Raw genomic sequence first — 7,978 nt, 5'->3', positions numbered from 1 at the left:
CTTAAGTATTGGGTGTAACTGATATGCGAGTGTGTTTCATGAATGGATCAATGGTTGAGCATGATGGGCTAGGGATAACTTATTTTAGCGTTGATATTTTAAAAGACATGGTTGCTTGTTGATATGCTTGAGTATTTAAATTATCATGTCAAAAGTAGACTATTGCTTTGAATCACATAAAATTCCAATTGTCCATGCTATAAAGAAAAGGATATGATATGACATGTTAGGCAGCATTCCACATCAAAAATTCTGTTTTTATCACTTACCTACTCGAGGACGAGTAGGAGTTAAGCTTGGGGATGCTGATATGTCTCCAACGTATCTATAATTTTTGATTGTTCCATGCTGTTATATTATCAATCTTGGATGTTTTATAATCATTTTATATCATTTTTTGGTACTAACCTATTGACATAGTGCCAAGTGCCAGTTGTTGTTTTCTGCATGTTTTTTACATCGCATGAAATCAATATCAGACGGAGTCCAAATGCAACGAAACTTCGCGGAGAATTTTTTTGGACCGGAAGGAACATAATGTGCCCTGGCTGCGCTTGGGGGGGTGCACCGAGGGGGCACAACCCACCAGGGCGCGCCAGGAGGCCCAGGCGTGTCCTGGTGGGTTGTGCCCGCCTCGGGTGCCCCCCGGACCACCTCTTTGCTCTATAAATACCCCAATATTTCCAAAACCCTAGGGGAGTCGATGAAATATTCATCCAGCCGGCGTAGAGTCCAGAACCACCAGATCCAATCTAGACGCCATCTCGGATGGGGTTCACCACCTCCATTGGTGCCTCTCCGATGATGCGTGAGTAGTTCTTTGTAGACCTTTGGGTCCGTAGTTAGTAGCTAGACGTCTTCCTCTCTCTTTTGATTATCAATACAATGGTCTCTTGGAGATCCATATGATGTAACTCTTTTTGCGTGTGTTTGTTGGGATCGGATGAACTTTGAGTTTATGATCAGATCTATCTTTCTATCCATGAAAGTTATTTGAATCTTCTTTGATCTCTTATATGCATGATTTCTTATAGCCTCGTATTTCTTCTCTGATATTTGGGTTTGGTTTGGCCAACTTGATCTATTTATCTTGCAATGGGAAGAGGTGCTTTGTACTGGGTTCAATCTTACGATGCTTGATCCCAGTGACAGAAGGGGAACCGACACGTATGTATCGTTGCTACTAAGGATAAAACGATGGGGTCTATTTCTACATATATAGATCTTGTCTACATCATGTCATAGTTCTTATTGGATTACTCCGTTTCCCCATGAGCTTAATACACTAGATGCACACTGGATAGCGGTCGATGTGTGGAGTAATAGTAGTAGATGCAGGCAAGAGTCGGTCTACTAATCTAGGATGTGATGCCTATATAATGATCATTGCCTGGATATCATCATGATTATTTGAAGTTCTATCAATTGCCCAACAGTAATTTGTTTACCCACCGTTTGCTATTTTTCTCGAGAGAAGCCACTACTGAAACCTACGGCACCCGGGTCTTTTTCTCATATTATTTGCCTTTGCAATCTATTTTCCTTTGCTTTTATTTTTAGATCTATTAAACCAAAAATACAAAAATACCTTGCTGTAATTTATTCCTATTTTATTTTATTTGGCGCTCGATCTATCAATCTACTACAATTTATTCACGTTCGTTTGCCAATTTCTGGCGCCGCTACCCGAAAGGGATTGACAACCCCTTTTACACGTCGGGTTGCGAGTATTTGTTATTTGTGTGCAGGTATTGTTTACGTAGTGTTGCTTGGTTCTCCTACTGGTTTGATAACCTTGGTCTCAGAACTGAGGGAAATACCTACCGCCGCTGTGCTGCATCATCCCTTCTTCTTTGGGGAAATACCGACGTAGCTTCAGGCCGCATCAATGTCAATGGCTTCGATTTCCCCCTCCCGGAGGAAAGTTTCCGTGGCGGAATCGCTCCGACAGAGAGCGAAAGTGCTTCTGCCCAGGTTCCACCTCGAGATGGCGGCGTTTCATTCCAAAAGTCTTCCCCTTATTTTTTTTCTAGGGCAAATGGTCACATATAGTAGAAGAGGGGCACCAGAGGCCTTTTGTGGGCCCCACAAGGGGCAGGGCGCGCCCCTGCCTTGTTGGCCCACGGTGATTAGTCTCCGGTACCCTTTCCTTCCAGTATTTTTTATATATTCCAAAATAATTATCTGTGAAATTTCAAGTCATTTGGAGCTCCGGAGAATAGCTATCTCTGTTGTAGCTCTTTTAGGTCCTAAATTCCAGCTGCCGGTAACTTCCCTCTTCATGTGTATCTTGCATATTAAGAGAGAAAAGGCATTAGAATTGCATCATAAAGCGAAATATTGATCTAAAATATAACAAGTGGAAACATGATGCAAAATAGACATATCAAGGACCTACGGGTCCATAGCAGTAGCTAGATCTCTCTTTCTCTCTCTCTCTCTCATCTTCAATAGAACGATCTCTTCGAAGATCTATTCCATGTAAACTTTTTGCAGTGTGTTTGGTGGGATCTAATGGACTGTGGGTTTATGATCAAGTTATTTATTGAAATTATTCCAGTCTATTCTGAGATTTATATATGTTTGATTTTATAGTCTTTGTATTTCTCTTTGATCTATCCATCTTCTTTGGTCAAGTAGATTGAATTATATTCAGTGGGAGTGCTGCTTGGTAGTAGGTTTAATCTTGCGGTGTCCTTACTCTATGACAGGAGGAGTTGCAAGGCACGTATTGTATTGTTGATACTAAGGATTCTATGACAGGAGGAGTTGCAAGGCATGTATTGTATTGTTGATACTAAGGATAAAACGACGAGGTTTGAACATATTAATTGGTATTACTTTGTCTACATTATGTCATGTTGGTTAGAGCGTTACTCTGTTTGTCATGAACTTAATACTTTGAGATGCATTCTGGATAACAGAATTGTGGTGGAGTAATAGTATTAGACGTTGTTGGATTGTATGATCTACTTGTCACGGACGTAATACCTATATATTGATCATGCCATGAAGAATCATAATTATAACTATGCGCTATTCTGTTAATTGCCCAATAGTAATTTGCTTACCCACCGTTGCTATGCTTATGAGAGAGATGCCTCTAGTAAACATATGGTCCTTGGGTCTATTTTCCATACACTAGTGGAAAAAGTGTTAGCCACAACTTTCGTTGATGGCGCGCCATTTTCCATCAACGCCGGCACTAGTTTTTTTCAAATAGTGCTGGCGTCGGCTTAAATTGCACGTCATATCTATGAGCTTAGTGCTGGCGTACGAATTTTATGCAACGCCACCTGTATGTGGGTCCCAAGGTTCAGCCCTGGCCTAACTTAGTGTTGACGTCGGAGAGTGTCGTACGCCAGCACTAATTTAAGAATATTGGTTTCACATTTATTCAAGTATTATTATTATTATTTTGTATTACTTTTATTAAGTTAAGAATATTATTTTTATTAAATTAAGAATATTGCATTGCTTTTATTTTAAATGCTTTTACTAATTTAAGAATATTGTTTTAACTTTAATTAAAGTATTATTATTTCATATTACTTTTATTAAGTTAAGAATATTGTTTTTATTCAATTAAGAATATTGTAATGCTTTTATTTTAATTGCTTTTACTAATTTAAGAATATTGTTTTTATTAAATTAAGAATATTGTATTACTTTTATTAAATTAAGAATATGATTATATTAAATTAAGAATATTATATTGCATTTATTTCAATTGCTTTTACTAATTTAAGAATATTGTTTTGAATTTTATGAAAGTATTATTATATTTTCTATTACCTTTATCAAGTTAGGAATATTTTTTATTATTAAATCAAGAATATTGTATTGCTTTTATTTTAGTTGCTTTTACTAATTTAAGAAAATTGTTTTTATTAAATTAACAATATTGTATTACTTTTATTAAATTAACAATATTATTTATATTAAATTAGAATATTGTATTGCTTTTATTTACTTTTTTGCTTATTGGGCCCAGCCCATAAATTTTTAGGAGGCGGTGGGGTCAAACAAAGGGCAACGGCCCCCTCGCCTCACCCTTGCTCTCTCTGCCCTCGCTCTCGCTCGATCCCCTTTCTCTCGCCACTCGTTGCCCTAAGATTCCGGCGGGTTCCGGTTGTTAGGTAACAGGTAAATCTCCCTCTCTCTACCCTATTCTAGAACCATTTGACTTCATTTGGTTTGATTTGTTTAATTTGATTTTATTCGATTTGCATCGCTAGGGTTTCAGCGACGGGGGCCACGGGATGCTAGGGTTCATCCCCTCGACCTTCATCCCCTCCACGACATTGACTACAAATCGTTGGTGAGTTCATCCTTCCACGAGATTGACTACAAATCGTCGCTGACTAGGGTTTTAGTTTGGTAGTGCAAGATAATTTGACTAGGTGGGGAATTAGGAGTTTGTTAGAATCTACAATGTGAAGTGAGTGGGCCAAATGAATAGAAACGACAATGTGAAGTGCATAGGCCAAATTAGGAGTTTGGCAGTGCAAGATAGCTTGACTAGGTAGGGAAAATTAGAAGTTTGTTAGAAACTACAATGTGAAGTGAGTAGGCCAAATGAATAGAAACTACAATGCGAAGTAAGTAGGCCAAATGAATAGAAACTACAATGTGAAGTGAGTAGGCCAAATTAGGAGTTTGGTAGTGCAAGAAAATTTCAGTAGATGGATAATTTGCATGTGTTGAAACTGCCATATGTGTTGGATAATTTGTGTTTGCTCTAGGCATTTTGATACACATATTGGAGCAGTGCCAAATCGGTGCGAAATCACACTCTAGGCATTTTGATGGGTGCTAGTTCAATTGTATCTATTTGTATGTGGAGAAACTGCCATGTGTTAGATAATTAGGATTTAGGAGTGCATATTTTGAACTACTCTGTCTAACAAATTATTTATTTGTCTAAAAAATTAAAGTTCATCAGATCGTGGACAATTCTGGAGGCAACAACGAGGAGGTGTATGATGTGGACGTGCTGAACAAAGATCTCCTGGAGACTCATCAGTATTCCATCAACCTCCTGCAACAAGTGAATGCCTCGCTACAGGCGGAAATTAAAAAGCTGCACAGCGAGAGTGCTCAACTCATTCAGAAGACTAATAAGCTGAGAGACGATAGGGATAAGCTCATCGAGGTGAGGGATGAGCTGAAGCATGAGAGGAAAATCCTCAAGTTAGAGAGGAACAAGCTCAAGGTGGCGATAGCTAATTTCAAAAAAGATGGAGAGGTTGATAGAAATAAGATTCACCAACTAAGCGTAATCCTTGACAAAAAGTAGTTCTTTAACTAGCTAGCTAGGCCATCTTGAGTTGATGAATACATTTTGTGAAGTTCAATTAACTTGTTAATTTGATGAGTATCTTGTGTTAATGAGTATATATTGCGTAACTAGGTAGTACCTTTTGTGAACTACAATTATTTAGTTTCTGAAGTAAAAATATTTTATTACCAAAAAATCAATTTGCTGGCGTTGGCCAATAAGGAACGACAATGTTAAGATGAACTTACTACTGGCGTTGACCACCCGGCATGCTAGCAGAACGTAGAATACTACTGACATGGGCTCCAACGCGACCAATACTTTTCAGCGATGGCGCCATATTGGTGGTGTGGGTGTCCACGCCAGCAAGTCGGTTTTTGCCACGCCATATCTAGGCTTTTCTACACTAGTGATTTACTAAAACCCTAAATTTTATTATTGCTTTTATTTTGTTTTATATATCTACCATAATCAGATTTAATCCTTGCAATTGGCGAGAACAAGGGGATTGACAACTCTCTTGCCTTCGTTGGGTGCAAGCATTTGATTTGTGTGTGTGCAGGTACCGCTTATCTTGTTTGTGTGGCGCCCTATTGGTTCTAATCGAGGGTAATACTATCTACTACTGTACTACATCACCCTTCCTCTTCGGAGAATCCCAACACCTATCACAAGTGGCATCCTGTCATGGCCGAGAACACATCGTTGGCTTATTTTTAAGTTCATATGAATTTTCTTCATTTTTATTAAATAAAATAGAAACCAACCTTGGCATGGTAAAAAATTAAGTTATGCTTTGTCATGGTCATTGTTTAGGAAATCGGTAACTGGCCTGCTTGGGTGTAGTGATTAATCGGTGAATTGTCCTATTAACTGGATTAATCGGTCGACCATTAATCGGTAGATTAAATAGGAACTTGCCAATATATATCTAATTTTTTTTACATATTATACCATACTCTCATGCTCTCAGCTATGTAATATACCAAAATATACTACTGTTTGGTCGCTTAGCTATTAAGGAGTAAGAGGGGGGTGGGAGGGGTTACGTTCCAAAATTTTGGGTTTTGTTTGCCCACAAGTTAATGGGCCAGCAACGATTAATCGGCCTAACAACCGATTAATCGGTTTGACAGGCCAATTAATCGGCTTGACAAGTTAACATGACGAATATGTGTTATTCGATTCAGCCACCCTACGAGTAGCGATTAACTGGCCCGTTGAATTCTTGAACAGTGGTCATCGTGTAAAGTTATGAGTACATGCAATTGGTGAAAGGGTCTCACATGATTTGGGAAATGTTTCGAGGCCCGAGAATTTCAACTTGAGTGCATTGCCATTCACGCTATATACATAACTGTAAGTTTTGGGATTGCAAATTTACTTAAGGATAAAGCAACATCACGACGAGTGATATTTTCACGCTCATGACACCGTTGTTTAAACCATATAATTTTGGTATTTCCAAAAAAATCACTTTGATATTGCCACCAATGACTAATGAATGCGAGAGATCGTGAAATCATTTGTTTAATTTGTTTCCGCAAGAAAAGAGCCTGAACATGGAGATAAATCGTTACTTAGAAGGAAACAAGTAAAATGGAGAAGGAATGGAAGGAACTGGAGGCGTTGCCAAGTCAACAGAACACAAGATGGTGTCTGGTACAAGCGCTTGTGCTCATACTAGATGTCAGGAGATCCAATCCGGACATTTATAAAGGTGCCAACACCAGAATGTCAAAAAGATGACGAGGAGGGCACCATTCACTAAACAGAAGCCATCTTCGAACCCTAGCCGTCGCCATTTCCCATCTTATCTCAATAGCCTCCGCCACCACCACCACCGCATCAAGCCCTCTCAAAGTTAGCTATACATGTAATCGTGTATCACATCGGACAACCATCGTAAGACATATTATCAATAAAACATTCCTCTTTATGTCTTCTCCGATGATTTTCTTTTGCAATCTGATCGTCATGTGTTAGTGGTTTGGCAAGGCAATTTTTTGAGGCATAGGCTTGCAACCTGATGCATTTGGGACATGGATCGATGGAATTACTTTGAATAATTAACATCATGTATGTGTCCGACTGCAACGGAGGTTTCTCTTGTGTCTTTCTCGTTCTACGACCCTACATGTACCCAGGATCTCAAAGATTGATCAAGGAGGAGGTAAGGAGCAAGTAGGACACATAACGTTATTTTGACATCAGTGACCGAAAGGTTTAGTACGGTAGCAGAAAGTCAATCCTTGAGGATTTGTGATGTGTAATCATTAAACGCCCAATGCTTTTGTCCGAATATTTATTCTTAATAATCGAGGTAATCCTATGAGACGGTGAGGGCCTACGGTTGGACAACTGACTGTTGATGCAAGTCGTGCACCGGTCAAGACGTAATTTCGACACATCTCCCACTTCATCGCGTCGCAGGCACATCTTAACGAGTGTCTTCCAAAGCACACATTAATATCATGATGATCCCAAGCACAAATTTATGGTCTTAAGAATCAAGATCTCATACCCATGCATGTTTCTAATTCTAGTGTTCACACCCCTAAGGTTGCTAAGGTCTGGTTGCAAAACTAGAATTAAATTCTCTCGCAAGAACTTGTTAGAGCCTTTGTCGTAGTGCACATTCTCTTGTGGGTTTGATAACTCAGGGTCACTCGTAAAAAAGGTAGGGAACATTCGCTA

General features: G+C 39.0%; 1 long non-coding RNA gene across 1 annotated transcript; it reads left to right on the top strand.

Moving 5' to 3' along the window:
• The first annotated feature begins 3,993 nt into the window (after nucleotides 1-3,993).
• LOC123493558 (uncharacterized) lies at nucleotides 3,994-5,356 on the top strand. The gene is made up of 3 exons (XR_006662087.2): nucleotides 3,994-4,146; nucleotides 4,239-4,321; nucleotides 4,938-5,356. It is a non-coding gene; the product is annotated as an uncharacterized lncRNA (long non-coding RNA).
• The last annotated feature ends 2,622 nt before the right edge of the window (nucleotides 5,357-7,978 follow it).

The sequence above is a fragment of the Aegilops tauschii genome, chromosome 4 (assembly GCF_002575655.3).
Source record: "Aegilops tauschii subsp. strangulata cultivar AL8/78 chromosome 4, Aet v6.0, whole genome shotgun sequence".
Lineage (NCBI taxonomy): Eukaryota > Viridiplantae > Streptophyta > Magnoliopsida > Poales > Poaceae > Aegilops > Aegilops tauschii.
The sequence above is the reverse complement of the archived record's forward strand: the minus strand, read 5'-3'. Positions and strand labels throughout refer to the sequence as shown.